Source organism: Sus scrofa, chromosome 15 (genome assembly GCF_054392235.1).
Source record: "Sus scrofa isolate SSC_HxYL_T2T_F1_AM1 chromosome 15, Sscrofa_HxYL_maternal_Yorkshire_Landrace_v2.0, whole genome shotgun sequence".
Classification (NCBI taxonomy): domain Eukaryota; kingdom Metazoa; phylum Chordata; class Mammalia; order Artiodactyla; family Suidae; genus Sus; species Sus scrofa.
Genome location: NC_139397.1, coordinates 111,427,920 through 111,445,438, shown reverse-complemented (window position 1 = coordinate 111,445,438; position 17,519 = coordinate 111,427,920). Strand labels below are relative to the sequence as shown.

At 35.1% G+C, this 17,519-nt stretch overlaps 1 long non-coding RNA gene across 1 annotated transcript in view; it reads left to right on the top strand.

Annotated features, from left to right (window-relative positions):
- Nucleotides 1-279: 279 nt before the first annotated feature.
- LOC106506313 (uncharacterized) overlaps nucleotides 280-17,519 on the top strand; it is a 117,746-nt gene continuing 100,506 nt past the window's right edge. The window contains exon 1 of the long non-coding RNA XR_014830314.1: nucleotides 280-410. This is a non-coding gene — a long non-coding RNA (uncharacterized LOC106506313). The remainder of the gene's footprint in view (nucleotides 411-17,519) is intronic.

The window sequence follows — 17,519 nt, the reverse complement described above, 5'->3', positions numbered from 1 at the left end:
CAGGATATCCAGCATGACACAGATTAGATTGACAGCAGCAGTTTTTTTAGTCACATGTACTCACAGGACAGGAAAGAAGGACACTGCATGCCATACAGGGCCAGATGGAGGGTGCACTTGCAAACAGAGTGAAAAGCCAGAGGCTCTGTAGTATCAAATGGGTGGACTGCCCCCAGTTCCTGTGGGATATTGTGACTAGCTTGTTTGCATAATTCTGCCAGTTGGCAGGATAACTGAAAATTGCTACTCAGAGATAAGTGCGAACAGCTCTCAATTCATCTGATAGTTGGTGAGGGTTATTTGGGTAGAAATTCTCTTCCATGGGAGCAGAGAGAACTTGCAGTTCTGCCATTTGAGGCCTTCAGGATACAACCTTCTGTCAAGGTAGTGCATAATTTTGGAATGAATTCGTAAGTATCTGCTTCAAAGTTCTCCTTTTAACTGTACGTATTTTCTCTAACTTTCTCTGTCTCTCTATTGTCCATCTCTCTCTCTGCTATGTACAATAATTTAAATACATATGAAAAAAATGGTATTGAAGGAATGGAGTTGAAGCTGCTTTCAACTTGCAAGTGAAACTCTAGGTATCTTTAGAAGAAAACATGTACATGTGTATGTTTTGTTGCTGAAGAGGAGGAAAATGTGCTAATTAGTCATTTATAGATCAAGCAAATGGATATTTCAAAGAAGAGAACATATTTGAGGGTTGGCTGTGAGAATGATGTAACAGGAATCCTTAGGGAAGAGACTTTGCACCATGAACATTCCTTACTTTCGAAATATAGACTTGAAAAATGTCTTGGTTTTGGCAACTACTTTTTGTCTTTCATTATCTTTAAGCTTATGTGTTAAAATCCAACTTACAAAAAAAGGTCCAGATTTTTTTTTTGTCTTTTTGTCTTTATGCCTTTTTAGGGCCGCTTCTCGTGGCATATGAAGGTTCCCAGGCTAGGGGTCCAATCAGAGCTGTAGCCACCGGCCTACACCACAGCCACAGCAACACGTGATCTGAGCTGCATCTGCGACCTACACCACAGCTCACAGCAATGCTGGATCCTTAACCCACGGAGCGAGGCCAGGGATCAAACCCACAACCTCATGGTTCCTAGTCAGATTCATTAACCACTGTGCCACTACGGGAACTCCAAAAAGGCCCTGATTTTAAATCAATATGCACTATTCAGTTATTCCATTCATAATTTCAAAACAGTGATTTATAAAGCTAGCAACAGCATGAGTTTTCATAACAGCTTAACTCATGTTCCTTACTTTATCATTTACTGTGATTTCACATTTATTACAATTTCCAATTCAAAGCACAATTACACTGATGAGACTGTAATGTGGTTATTCTTTTCCCAAACCAAGGTATCATTTTGATGATTTTTTATTTCTTATCTATTTTACACAATTAGTTAATTAATTGATGTATATGTAGAATGTTATGCTCAATTTATTCCTTTAAAATGTGAAATATGTCATTTTTGTGTGTTATTGTCAATATCTAGTTTATGCAAAATAATTCTGTCTTGAGAGAGCATTCCAGTGAATATACAGTAGTTCTATTAATTCCATCTTTCTGGCTGTTCTCCTTTCTTGCTTTCCTTTTGCTTATCTTCATATGCTTTATCACAATTAGATTTCCAGCACCTAGAAGAGATCTAGGCACATAGTAGTAACTCAAGAAAGATTTTTTTGAGTGAATGAATGAATGTTGTCAACACTTGAAATCCTTATTAACAAGATAAGCTAACTGAAAGAGCTATATAATCTAATATAGGCCCAATAGCTAAACTCTTGTTATTTTTGAGCAAAGAGGAGAAGAAAATAAAAGAACTTGCAGGGAAAATTATTTGTAGCATTTTGCTTCAATTGATTCTACCAACATATTTAATTACATGAGCAAAGACAGAGGCATTTTTATGAAGGCCCCTTAGCACCAAGGTGATACGTTTCTCTGGCTCTCTTGTACGCTTTCTTCACACCTACCACAATCAGGACAGCAATAATTAAGCAGTAAGTGTGAAAGTTTTTCCAGAGATTTCAATAATATTGAGAGGTTTATTGACTAAACATTTTGTGTGTAAGAAGCAAAGTTAAGGGAGAATAGAGGAAAATAGAATCTCTCCCCCTAGGAATTAAGCAATGGTGAGAATTAATTATTTAAATAATCTCTTTATGTTGAGACAAATATTGGGCTATATGTGAAATTCTTTATATTTTGTAAGTAATTATAACCCTGAAATTAAATCCCAGTTTATTTAAACATGTCTTATTAGCACATTTAATTTTGAAAATAGTTAACCTCTCCATGCTGTGAACTGAGATATATAAAATTACTCCCTTGTCTAAAGTTATTGCTTCAAGAAACCTACAGGATGTCTGTAATATTTACCAGAGTTCTTCATTTATGTCTGGAGAGGACAAGTGTTGATTAAAAAGGAAATAGGTTTTCTGAGAAAATTAACATAGCACTGCCACTATTCATTGACAACAACAAAAAGTTACGTAGTTTTCAAAAGTCTCCTACGTGTAAAACACTGAAGCAATCTCTGTATGTTACCCTAAAATTGAGTCAGACTTTACACAGAGTATCATTTATTTGGGGAGAAAGTATATTTAATTTTATACTGTCCAAATATAGAAAGAAAAGAACACTAGGAATTAACTGACTATGGAACAAGGCATCTCAAATTCCAAACTGAACACTGGTGTTAAAATAGGGGCTTCCTTTTATTTCTCCCCCCAGAATTTTCATGTTTTATCAAGTATCTGAAAAAGAAACATAGAGAAATTGAAGACTTCTTGTTTTATATTAACACTATATATGTTAGTTTCTTGAAACAGATCTTCAGATCTATGTGGAGATGTAACTAAGGGCATGCTAAGGGTAGCAGTGCAGGCTGCCCTAGTTATGCCAACACTATGTGTCAATAAAAAGTTGGCTTCTACCGAGAGAAAAACTTGAGTTTCATTGGTTGGACTAAGGTGATGATGAGAGTAAACCCAGGAAGGGGATGAAAAAAGAGAAGTTAAAATCACATGGAATTTCCTTCACTGACAAGACTTGGGGCTAGCCTTGTAAAATTATAATCAGTTTTCTAAAGAAATAACACCAACTCTGTATTCTATTTTGAAGGATGACCAAAAAATTAATTTGCATCTGACATTTATTATAATCAGATGAACTGAAATAAATAAGGTCAACTTGTGTGAAAGACACAGCTAAAGAATCTTGAAACTTTCATGCTGAATCAACTAAGTGTGTGAACTCTGATTCTTGACATCAAGCTATTTGGGAAGAGAGAGAGAAGAAAGACACTTTAAAGAAGACTATATGTCTGATATTTAGCAGTCAGACATAAAGATTAACTAGGCAAAACTTTCCTAAAATGATCTTATGGTTTTCAAAGTCTACATTTCTAAGGAAGATCTTTATTTGTGTAAATTATCCTGCTTGAGTTCTTATCAATATGCTATGAATAAAATGTATGCTTAGTAAAAAGGAATGCAGTAGTTCATAAATGTGTACTATTCAACTCAAAGCCTACAAACAAATTTACTATTGCCATAAACTTACACAAGCTGATTGCAGGATGTTAGGTGACATTTTTAGATCCCAATTCAGAAGAATCCTCCCACTTAATTTCAAGTCACACCCATTTGTATTATATTTTTAAGAAATCAGTCAGTCAAGTACCCTCGCTGAGAAGGACAATAGAAGGACAGGAGAAGAGAGCATGAATGAACAGGGCTAAGGAAGACCTAAGTGTAGTTAACTTAGGAAATACGGAGATTTTTTTTTTTTTTTTTTTTTTGCCTTTTCTAGGGCCGCTCTGCGGCATATGGAGGTTCCCAGGCTAGGGGTCGAATCAGAGCTGCAGCCACCGGCCTACGCCAGAGCCACAGCAACGCAGGATCCGAGCCACGTCTGCAACCTACACCACAGCTCACGGCAACGCCGGATGGTTAACCCACTGAGCAAGGGCAGGGACCGAACCCGCAACCTCATGGTTCCTAGTCGGATTCCTTAACCACTGTGCCATGACGGGAACTCCAGGAAATATGGAGATTTTGCATCCTGGGAATGTTTCTACCTGAGGGCCAGAGCATAGACCTATGGATCTTTGGAGTGGACAAGTGACAACAATAACAGTGGAGCAGGCCTCACGGACAAACACAGGGGAGCAATGTACGGGCCAAAGGTCAGAAGAGAGAACGGTCACAGATGAGAGTTTCAAGTTATTAGACTAAAGAAAGAGTGAATTTAGAAGACAACATGGATAACTATCTGATTAAAAGAAAATTGCTGAACCGTGTTATTTAACAATACACTAAAATTTATTCCAACATATAAGAACATAGTTCTTTCAGCATAAAATTTACATAGACTATTCCATTTTTCTCCTCAAAATGATCAACAAGCAATTTTTTTCTTTTTTTCTTTTTTTGGCCACCCCATGGCATATGGAGTTCCCAGGGCCAGGGATCAGATATGAGCTGCAGTTGTGACCTACACTGCGACTACGGCAACTGCCAGATCCTTAACACACTTTGCCCAGCACTCCAGAGATGCTGCCAATCCCATTGCACCACAGTGGGAACTCCAAGAAGTATTTTTTAAAAGACTAACAAACACAGTATAAAAAGAAGATGATATGTAAAGCAAATTAGGTAGACAATCTCTGTTCTCTATGATTTTACATTTTTAACTGACAATAAATTAATGAAAAAGTATTAGGGTAAAAGTCAATACATATATGCATATCTAAGGCAGGAGAAACCCAAGTCCCATGTTAGCTAGAAACCCAAACATAGGATTCAGGAGAGGCTGAAATAAGTCCACAGCATTCCAGTAACCCCTAAAAGGAAAGCAAGTGTGAAAATCTTAATCAGTATATCTGGCTAGCCCAGTGGTTGGACCAGGGGGCCTACACAGTAAATTCTTATTAAGAACGCAACCATTGTAATATCCCTAATGGAAACAAGTCGACATATTTAACTTGAAGCATTGTGATTTTTGGTTTTGTTTTGTTTTTTAAACAGATCTTTTGCCCCAGAGATTCTGCACATCTGGTCTGTGATATAGTTCAGCTGGTTGACGCTAAGGTCATCAGACATCTTTTGCTTTAATAAGATCTCAAACTTCAAAAGCATACTCTCATGAGAGGAACATTCTCAAATAAAGTCTCAAATAATATTAGATAACCAGAGTATGTTCAGGTGGAGAGACTCTTCCCAAAGGGAAAAAGCAGGTTTAAGTTAATTGTCACTCTGTCATAAAGCATTTTTCTTTGGTTGGGGAAGAAGATTGGGGGAGCCTATAGAGATTTCTCTTTCTTTCTCTGTTAGCTTCTCAGGTCACTATGGGCTGCCAACACTGACTAAATCTTCAAAGATTAACAATGCAACTCTACTTGACCCCCACCCAATAGTGAAAATGGATAAACTGTGATACAAAAACAGGATTTAACTGTTAGAGGAAGGAAGCGTATTTCTCTTAATGAAAAGACACAGTCATTTTATTTGCCAGAAGGAAATTGCAATAACCTGAAAGACATAAATACAATTTGTTTAAACTACAGAAAGAGTTAAATTAATTAGTTTGGCAACAGGAAATTTTGATTATTCTAATAAAATGTGCTCTTTCCTGTTCTACAGTTCATAATTCAGCCTACAATGCTTTCCCTTATTACACATGTATCAGCTGCAATCCCCTATGCAGCTGACCCTCATTAATTAATAATTGTATGTCATGGGTAAGATGAGACTCTAAGTCAGCCTCTTTGTCAGGCAGATTTAAGATCCATTAAGGTATATTTAACTCTGAGTGGAGAAGAGAAATAATTAGGATCGATGAGCTGGAAATCAAGCACCTTGGAACAGTCAGGTTGCAGTTGTCTGAGAAAAGTAAGCTGGGCTGCATTTGAGATGCACAGACATTCTTCCTTGTTATATGGGGGGAAAAGTTAACCTCTGTATATACCTGGGGCATCAATTTTTAATTCTGATTTATATTCAGTATTTTCACTGTGTCCTGCATGTAACTACATCAATCTTTTTAGGAAGAAGCAGCCTGGTAGATAAAACTACATTTTCAATTATGTATAACTTGGTTTCTTTTGTATTTGCTGTTGTAAGCCCACTTGTTACTAAATGATATATTTTTAATTAGCTTTGTCTGCTTGGCACTCAGAAGGTTGACTTGGGCTCTCTCTAGAGCCCTGTTAGCCAAATGACCTGTTTGGGGTTATGGGCTTTTTCCTTCCCTAGGCAGGACAAATGACATGCATTTTTATTCACACACTGCTCTTCAAGGCTCTACATCAGCTTTATTTATTGCCTCCACTCCCAGCATCTCCCAGCCAGGTCCTTTGCTATTGATCTATCTGTTCTTTTACTTCTTCAGGCTAATTTTCTTGCTCATTTCCACATTCACTATGCCCTTTGTTTTGGCTAGATTTCCTACGAATCTGCTTCAGATCTCTCAGAGATCTTTTTCAGTAGTGTCTTCAAAATCTTCTCATTTTTAAGAGCCTGTAGAGAGTAGAAATACTCTGAATAATTATTTATATTTCTACTTATGTGTATATAAAACCAATATAAAACAATTTTCATGCAATATATATATTTTTAAAATGAACTAGAATTTTTCTTGCTTAATGATAATATATAGATTTAAATCAGCATTAGACTCCATAAATGTTAATTAATCACCATTTATTTAGTGTCATATTACCAAAGCAAGGTCATATGCAATATATTCAAGATTCCTTGTGCACACCAGTGTTTTCAAGAATTGATAACATACCAAAGATGTTGATCTGTCAAGGGACTTAGATTACAGCCAACATTCTTTGTGAATCTGAAAGAACTTGATATCCTTGCTAAAATCAGATATAATTAAGCTAATGTTAGTTGTTTAGATTCACCCATTTGAAAATATACAAAAGATATTTAAAGTAATTAAGTGGCAACTGAACTGTGATTAATGAAAAGCCAATGTAAGTGAGAAAAAGAATCAAGAAATATTCTAAGCATTTCTCATGTTTATAGGTTTGTATGGTTTTGTCTCTAAGTAAAGGGTGATTTTGCTCTAGTTAAGGGACTTCATCCTTTTCTTACATAGCACACAGCTGAAGAAGATTAGCAATAGTAAATTATTGAATAAATGGTTAAATAAATAAATAAATGGCATATAGCAGACCATTTAAAAGGAAAACCATAAGGCCCTGTGAGCTTCTGCATACCCTAATTATGAGTTCCATTAGGATAGAGAACAAGCAATTTTCCCTTCTAGCTGTCTTTATATTCCCACTATTAGAGACATTCATTTATAAGTCAAAGATATACACAGCATGCTGAATGTCACTTTTTAAAATGTGAGCCCAAGCAGAAGGACCTAAGACCAAAATGTTTTGCCTTAAGCATCTTTTATTGGCAAGTTTGTATGGATTTGTTCATCAAATTAAGTGATTTTATCTTAAAAGGCCTTAAGTTTCCATTGGGGAAGAGGAAGAAGGAAAATCCTTTGATAACAAGATGACATCAGGGATCATTATCTTACTGACTTGTTGAGTCAAGCCCTAGAAAAATACCAATCTGAGAATGTGACATTGAGGGTGAAAGTGGCATTTGGAAAATATATCAGGAGTTGGAGTAAAATTCCACTGTTTAAGACAGGCAGAACAGCTTTCTTATTACCCCATCAAACATAAATTCATATTTCCATGTTCTCTAGCTTTCCTTTTCCTCTTCCTCTCTTAGGTATGTTTTTATTATGGTTATAATACAAAATTTTTCCCTTATAAATCTTATTAGTGTATGCACTGTAGCAAATTATTTTAAAGGCTGCATCATAATCCTACTCAATAAAAATAATATTAACAAGATAATATAATTTCTTGTATTCTTACCAAGTTTTTGATACAGTAGACAAGTCATTTCAGAAAGAAACAGATTATTAAATAAACTCATATGAAGGAAGAGTAGGTAACAACTGTGATAAATTTCACTTATCAGAATCCTTTATAAAAAGTGCTTTTAAAAATACTATCTTTGTATTCATTAAATCACAATCTAAAAATATTTATCAAGAATCTATACAATGACAGGACTCGCCTAGGTGCTATGAGTAAAGAGAACAAATTGTCCTAATCTCATTGAACTTAAATTCCACTGAGTTAGGAAAAATTAGTAAAAATTAAATAGATTACTTCAAGTAGAGATACGTATTATGAAGAAAATGAAAAGGATAATGTGACAGTGTCTAGATGGCAGTGAAATTTTAGGTGAGAAGATTATTTTAGGGGTTGATATGAGGGAGCCAGCCTCAGGAAAATCTAGGGGTACTGGGTATACTGTGCCCTAAAAGGAGTGGCAGGAACAGAACAAAGCCTATTCAAGGAAACAAAAGAGGCTTTTGTATTGGTCATGGAAAGAGTTAGTGGAAAGGTAATAGGAAACATTCAGTTATATCTGGGAGCGGGGCTCTTCCAGTTCATAGAAAGGAGTTTTGAGTAAATTCTAAATTTATTTAATAAGAAGCCATTGAGGGTTTTTACACAGTTTATATAAAGTTTTACATCAGGAAGTGGCATGTTTCCTACCCCATCTTTACTTGCAATAAAACAGAATTGGAATGATGAACTTAACACAAAATATAACATTTTGAGAGCCATTTGTCAAAGGTTTGAATTACCTAGTTCTGTTCTTTTTTTTTTTTTTTTTTTTTTTTTTTGAGTTTCTAGTTCTGTGCTTTTTTATTTTGTATTCTGAGTAGAAAGCACTGGTGAGACACTTGGAGGAAGAGATTTTTAGAGAAGCAGAAATGTTGGAAGTAGATTATTGGCATTGGGATAAAGGTTCTGATTTGAATTTCTTCCCTGACTTTTTGTTTCCAGTGGGGAAAAAGAAAGAGTGTGAGCTCATCTGTAGAAAGCCCAAGTTTGATTTGTTTTCCCTGAAAATTCCACACAACTACAATCAGGACTTATGTCATTCTTATATATTTTTCTCTGTGTATTACTGAATACAGAGAGAAAGAATGATCTTTGGGGTAGAAAGAAAATTTTAGAGGGAAAAAAAAAGATAGTGGGAAAGAGTATAAGAAAGAAGAGAGAATTTAAGAATGAAAAGTAAATAGCCAAAAATATAATCTTATTTAGGATTTTGTATGCTGGTAATAATCAGTTCATTAATAAATGTTTAGGATAATAATAAGAACTTGCAAATTGAAAAATGGTGGAAAAAATTGTTTACAATCCTCCTCGTTTTTCTCAAAAAAACAAAAAATAGATGTGGAGAAAGGCAGAGTCTGAGAAAATAAATAACAGAGAAAATGGCTCTGGTAAAGGTGAAAAGCTTGATGCACTTAAAGCATATAAATTACCAAAGATTTATAATGTTCATTATGATGATTTTAAAGATTGTTTTATTTTTTTATTTTTATAATTATGTTGATTGAAGCTGATTCTGAATATAGAGTTCCGGCAAGAGCTCTATAAGAGTAGTCTGATACGGACTTTTTAGAAATAAGTTCCTTTGACCCTGCAAAAGCATATCTGTGCAATGGTTTGAACTAATCTAGTCTTGAGTTTTCAGAAACCTATTTTAATATAAAACTTGAGTTCTGATTCTGATAACTTACCACATTAAGGTTATCATTAATGATTTTGTGACCATTATTACTTTATAGAGAGTGACTCAGTCTCTGAAGACATTGCAAATTATTACAGGAATAAAAGAGGCAACTAAATGTGTTCTGTAGCAGAAAAACAGATACCATGGTAGATGTTTGGTAATCTTCCAAGCATATTTTTAAATAATACAATCAACCTCAATTTAGAGATAGTAAAAAGAGCTCAGGAAAGCTCAACTAGTTTCACAGTCAGAAATAATATTCAAACATTAGCCTGGATAACTTGTTTCACTACCTAGAACTTTAAAATTAGATGGGACTTTGGAAGTTGTGCAGTCCAACTTTCCACCCAGTGCTGGACTGCCTTTTGTGATACCCATCACTGATGGCCATGAATCTTCACCTTTCAACCCTCAACCCAAATATAATACAATACAATACATACAGAACATCTTCCCACAACTTTGATTTTGAAATATCCCTTTCTGAAGATATACATAAAGAAATAAAATCTCAAAAAAATTGAAAATATCTTATGTAATTAAGCTTCATCATTATAATTCTAATGGAATTCTAATTAAAATTTAAACAAGTTTTTTCACAGATGTTGACTACTGTCCGATTTCATGCAGCAAGAGAAAGCATCCAAATAGTCAAGAAAAAATATTTAAGGAGATAAGTAATAGAACCAGGACTGAGAAGATAACACCAGATATGAGGATTCTATTAATAGAATTCTAAAGACATTAACAATAGTGTGGTTTGAGCAACCAATAAAATAAAATAAGGAACCCATAAATAATTTCAGATACAATGTAAGAAGCAATAGAAAAAGTGACAATACATATCAGGGAAGAAATGTGGATTAACCAATGAATGCACTGGAAAAATTATTTCTCCTTATGAGAAAAGATCAATTTAAACCCCAGTATCACACCATACACAAAAAATAATTTTCATAGGCTTTAATTACTAAAGGTAAAAAATAAAATAACAAAATTGCAACATTTTACAAGAAAATATAAGACAAACATATATTAGTAAAATAAGAAAAATTATTTTTAAAAAACATTAGCAAAATCTATAAAGTAAAATAATAACAAATTTGTCTAAAATGAACACATGTGAAACTTGAAAAAAACAATTAATGTGAAAAAATGATATACCATAGAATAAATTTGTATTTATTCAAATAATAGAAAATTAGTATACAGAACATAAATGTGCATATGAATTTATATAGATAGGTAGACAGCTACATGGATGATAGGTGTTGGATAGTTAGGTAGATAGATAGATGATAGATGGATAGATAGATAGATAGATAGATTCATTTATACATTGCCATTTAGCAAATCACCCCAAAACAAAATGCTTTAAAGCAACAAAAATCATCCTTTTAGATATTAATTTGCACTGTGGGCAATACTTGGCAGAGATGACTTGTTTCTACATGATGTTCCATGGGCATCTTTCTTGGTGTAATTTCAAGACCTCTTCATGCAGTCTCTGTACATGGTGTTTTCAGTATGGCCATCTCAGAATAATTCAAATACCTGCATGGAAGCTCAGGACTCCAAGAGGTGTTTTTAAAGAGACAAGTGAAACTTTAAAAAAAAAAAAAAAGAGTTCCCGTCGTGGCGCAGTGGTTAACGAATCCGACTAGGAACCATGAGGTTGAAGGTTCGATCCCTGCCCTTGCTCAGTGGGTTAACGATCTGGCGTTGCGGTGAGCTGTGGTGTAGGTTGCAGATGCGGCTCGGATCCCACGTTGCTGTGGCTCTGGCATAGGCTGGCAGCTACAGCTCCAATTAGACCCCTGGCCTGGGAACCTCCGTATGCCGCGAGGTTCCAAGAAATGGCAAAAAGACAAAACAAACAAAAAAAACTATAAAAAAAAATCTTATGACCATTTCTCAGAATAGGTACAGTCTTGATTCTATTTACATATAAAGCCAAACCTTGATTGAAAAAAAGGGCAAAGAATATGAACAGATAAGCTGGAAAAGAAAACTGAATGGCCAATAAATAGAGGAATACATTTTTATCTCAAGTAATTAAAACAATAAGATATCTGAAATTGGAAGAGTGCCTACAGTTTAATTACATTTTAAAATCGTAGCCTAAATTATTAAGATCACTTTAAAAAGCATCTCAGGGAGTTCCCGTCATGGTGTAGTGGTTAACGAATACGACTAGGAACCATGAGGTTGCAGATTTGATCCCTGGCTTTGCTCAGTGGGTTAAGGATCCAGCATTGCCGCGGCTCGGATCCCGAGTTGCTGTGGCTCTGGTGTAAGCCGGCGGCTACAGCCCCGATTCGACCCCTAGCCTGGGAAACTCCATGTGCCGCGGGAGGGGCCCAAGAAATGGCAAAAAAAAAAAAAAGCATTTCAGCAATATGATGGAATTTGAAGATTCCTATCCATATCCTTGGCAATGCAGTCCCATTCCTATACATCTGTCTTAGAGATATTCTCTGACACTGGGTATAAGGCAATATACACAAAAATGTTCATGGCAGCATTGCTTTTAATGGCGAAAAACATCAATTAACTTTTCTAATGGAGAAATTGATAAAAAAAATAATGATGGCTTATTAAAATCATGTAATATGGAAGTTAAAATGAGCAAACTACTTATAAATATCTCAACACTGATGAATGTATAAAAAACACAATGTTCTCAGCATATAAATCTTTTACCTCCTTGGTCAGCTGTATTCCCAGGTATTTTATTTTTTGGGGTGCAGTTTTAAAAAGTATTGTATTTTTGTGTTCCTTTTCCAGTATTTCATTGTTTAGTATACAGAAATGTGACTGATTTCTGAACATTAATTTTATATCTTGCTGAATTTGTTGATCAGGTCAAGTAGTTTTCGGGTTGAGTCCTCAGGGTTTTCTATATATAGTATATGTCATCTGCATATAGTGACAGTTTTACCTCTTCTCTTCCTGTTGGATGCCTTTTATTTCTTTTGTTTGTCTGATTGCTGAGGCTAGGACTTCTAATGCTATGTTGAATAACAGTGGTGAGAGTGTCTTGTTCCAGATTTTAGTGGGAAGGCTTTCAGCTTTTCTCCATTGAGTATTAGATTGCTGTGGGTTTGTCATAAATGGCTTTTATTATGTTAAGGTATGTGCCCTCTATACCCACTTTGGTAAGAGTTTTTATCATGAATCGATGTTGGACTTTGTCAAACGTTTTTTCTGCATCAATTGAGATGATCATGTGGTTTTTGACTTTTCTTTTACTAATGTGATGTATGACATAGATTGTTTTGCATACGTTGAGCCATCCTTGTGCATCTGGGGTGAATCCCGCCTGGTTGTGGTATATGATCTTTTTTATATGTTGTTGGATTTGGTTGGCTAAAATACTGTTGCGAATTTTTGCATCTATGTTCATCAAAGATATTGGCCTATAGTTTTCTTTTTTGGTGGTATCTTTGACTGGTTTTAGAAGTAGGGTGATGATGGCATCATAGAATGTCTTTGAGAGTGTTCCTTCTTCTTATGAGAACTAGAAAACGTTAATCAAGGAAATTAAAGAAGATGTAAGAAATGGAAAGATATTCCATGCTCCTGGGTTGGAAAAATTAGTATTGTAAAAATTCCCATACTACACAAAGCAATCTACAGATTCAATGAAATCTCTATCAAATTACCCAGGACATTTTTCACAGAACTAGAAGAAACAATCCAAAAATTTATCTGGAACCACAAAAGACCCAGAATTCCCAAAGCAATTCTGAGGAACAAAAACCAAGCAGGAGGCATAACTCTCCCAGACTTCAGGTAATAGTACAAAGCCACAGTCATCAAGACAGTGTGGTACTGGTACCAAAACTATCAGACAGACCAATGGAACAGAATAGAGAACCCAGAAATAAACCCAGACACCTTTCCTCAATTAATCTTTGACAAAGGATACAAGAACATAAAATGGGAAAACAAGAATCTTTTCAGCAAGTCTTGCTGGGAAACCTGGACAGCTGCATGCAAATCGATGAAACTAGAACACATCCTCAAACCATGCACAAAAATAAACTCAAAATGTCTGAAAGATTTAAATATAAGACAAGACCCTATCCAACTCCTGGAAGAGAACATAGGCAAAACATTCTCTGACATCAACCTTACAAACGTTTTCTCAGGTCAATCTCTGAAAGCAACAGAAATAAAAGCAAAAATAAACCAATGGGACCTCATCAAACTGACAAGGTTTTGCACAGCTAAGGAAACCAAAAAGAAAACAAAAAGGCAATTTACAGAATGGGAGAAAATAGTTTCAAATGATGCAACTGACAAGGGCTTAATCTCTAGAATATTCGAGCAACTTATACAACTCAACAGCAAAAAAAATAGAAAAATGGGCAAAGGACCTGAATAGACATTTCTCCATGGAAGATATACAGATGGCCAATAAGCACATGAAAAAATGCTCGACATCCCTGATTATTAGAGAAATGCAAATCAAAACTACCATGGGAAAACTATAAATAGAACTACCATATGACCCAGCAATCCCACTTTTGGGCATATATCTGGACAAAACTTTCCTTGAAAAAGACACATGCACCTGCGTTTTCATTGCAGCACTATTCACAATAGCCAAGACAGGGAAATAACCCAAATGTCCATCAAAAGATGATTGGATTAAGAAGATGTGATATATATTCACAATGGAATACTACTCAGCCATAAAAATGAATGAAATAACGCCATTTGCAGCAACATGGATGGAATTAGAGATTCTTATCCTGAGTGAAGGAAGTCAGAAAGAGAAAGATGAATACCACATGGTATCACTTATGTCTGGAATCTAATATAAGGCACAAATGAACCTTTCCACAAAAAAGAAAATCATGGACTTGGAGAATAGACTTGTGGTTGCCAAGGCGGAGGGAGTGGGATGGGTGGGGACTTTGGGGTTAATAGATGCAGACTATTGCCTTTGGAATGGATTAGCAATGAGATCCTTCTGTGTAGCACTGGGAACTATGTCTAGGCACTTATGATGGAGCATGGTAATGAGAGAAAAAAAATTTATACATGTACGTGTAACTGGGTCACCATGCAGTACAGTGGAAAAACGACAGAACACTGTAACCCAGCTATAATGGAAAAAATAAAAAAAGATAATAAACAATTAGCAAAGAAAAAAAAAAACACAATGTTGACTAAAACAAGTTAGCTGCTAAAAGTTTAGTAAAACGTTAGTACACTATTTAAACTTTCAAACACAGTTGAAGGAAGGATCAGGTATATATATATATATATAGCAAAATATCAAAAATTTTGAAAATATTGCAAGCTAATTTAGACTGCATCTGTAAAGGTTTTTTTTTTTTTTTTTTTTTTAATAAAGGCAAAGAAAAATCACAAACCAAAAGCAATGAAAGGAAGGGGGAAGGGAGGAAAACAAAGAGGAAAAAAACATTCTAAAGAATGTTTACCTATACCCAAAGAGCATTCCTAGTTATGCTAGCCTAGCCAATGAAGGCTGGAGAAACCTATCGCCTCCGTCCCAGCTGCTAACTGTTCCTGAAGCTGAAGCTATATGACCATTACTACTAGCAGAAAAAACCTAGTTAAGAAACTATAATAAAACAAAAAACCCTGATCTTTTCTAAGAGATGATTCTGTCCCTGGCTGCTGGTGGAAGCATAGCTCAGTGATACTACCTGGTGCACTCTAGAGAATCAAACTGCTATGACTCAGTCTGTGCCTCTCATTTTGCTACTACCATCACTCCTGGGACTGACGCCTTAATGGATATGTAGTAGCTCTTCAATGAACAAGGAATAACACATTTATAAAATTGATGTCAGTATTACAACGCAATCATTCCCCAAAGTCACACTCTTGCAAGATCAGGAAGTTTGGGTCATTAAGAATTTGTCTTAAGGGTACTAGAAACCCAGAACTGCAGTTCCATTCTGACCCAGTCTTTGTGGAGAAGGCACCCCTCCTGTTCTCTTGCTGAATTTATTTCAGCAGTTTCCTGATCTTTTCTTGGCCAGGTGGCTCTGAGAGAGGTTATTCCAGCCATCTGACATGCTTTAATAACTTTGAAACTCTAACCTAACTGGCCAACATTTCCATTAATTCCTCCTATGAGAGCTTTTTGCTTATGAGTGTAACATGTACATAAGCCCAATTCCTTCCTAATAATATGTCAATGTCCATAACATTTCAATGTATATGTATTAGGCAAATGGAGAGGTGGTTCCCTATAGGTTCTAATTCAAGGTCTCTGTTTCAAAACAAAAAGTACAATTAAGAACAAATATATTCATAAAGTCGAGTATAAACTAAATAAGAAGACAACATGTAAGTGTCCTTAAAACTGTAAGTTCTTAAAATTACTGTTTTTCTTTTCTTAATGGGAGAAGACTTAGTTAAAATACCTTTTACATAGAAAATTGTTTGATAACACATGGTTACTGGGTTTGAATTTATAAATTTCAAATAATCCAATGACAAAAGCAAAACAGAAAAGGACACAGAAATATCTGAAATTTGGGAGTATACATAAAAAGTGTTCAAGATTAGTTGAAGATGACTCATCACGATAAATTTCAGTAAAACAGGAAACATGAAAAAAGTTTGTGAGTCATTACGGAGTCGTATTAACAAAATTAAAAAAAAATCTTTTTAAGAAAACATGATGGAAAAGGGAGTCAATACATGTGGGAGAAAAGCCATTAAGAGGGGAAATGCTATATATCACTCATTTTTAAAATTAGTAGTTTATAAAATAGATAAAAATAATGATGAATGATGATTTTATATATCCTCTCTTTTTCACATTGTAGTAATAAATTTAAAAAGACTGCAATATAAGATTAAAGTTAGTGAGAAAACTTAAATAGGTTATGAAATATGCTAAAATGATTTTTATATTAATTAATAATACTTTTGTTGGATTATTATATGAGCAAGCTCTGGGATCTGGGTTTTATTAAATGTATTTCAAACAGGCTATTTCAACTGAACACCTTTGCTGAAATTAGGTTATTTCCAAGCTCACCCAGCAAATTTGTGTGTAATCGATTTGCGCACTTCAGGCCTTTTAGTTAAGACTGCGTCTATTAGGTCTAGTCATGCATTGAGGTGTGCAGGCTGCCATGCTTTCCTGTGAGTGACTTTGTTTTTTACAGAACTGATAAGCCCTTTGCCACTCTGCCAGGTCTGCCTGAAATTAGCCTCTGGGATCAAAAGTTATTAGTGGAGAGGGATAGGGCAGACTGACATAGTGATTTTATAATTCTATTGTCCTAGGAAAGTAGGCTAATGAGGGTTGACTGGTGCAAATAAAAATGATCATGAAATGCTCCAGGCACCACACCTCTATAAATAGTGAAGAGAAACAGCCTATAAAACTTCTCCTGCTGCCGCTGATGCTGGGTTGATAAGGTGAATCCAGCCCAGTTAAAACGGAGTATGAGATAACTGTTCCCCCTCTGTTTTCTGTCCTCTGAATCCCTTTGACACTGAGATGATCTTCACCTCTTTTTTTCTAAACAAAGGATAGTGACATTTGCTGAAATCATGTTCTTGCTCTTCTGTTCTCTTGAATAATTCAATATATACACTTCCCTTATATGTGAACATATGACACTGGAAGAAAAAAAAAAAAATCAGAAATGAAGTTGCTGAGTGACTTCCATCTAGTGGAGGTAATGTTGGAAAAGTGCCTAGCGTGAACACAATATCCTCTGACAATGTGTAATTTTAAATTTATGTGAATGATGCCATATTTAGAAGCTGCTAAGACCCAACCAGACAAATTGAGAATTAGTAGCATATAACTACTCAGAGGTGTTTTTGTTCAAGTGCCCTGATCTTTTACTAGTAAATTAATATATTTTGAA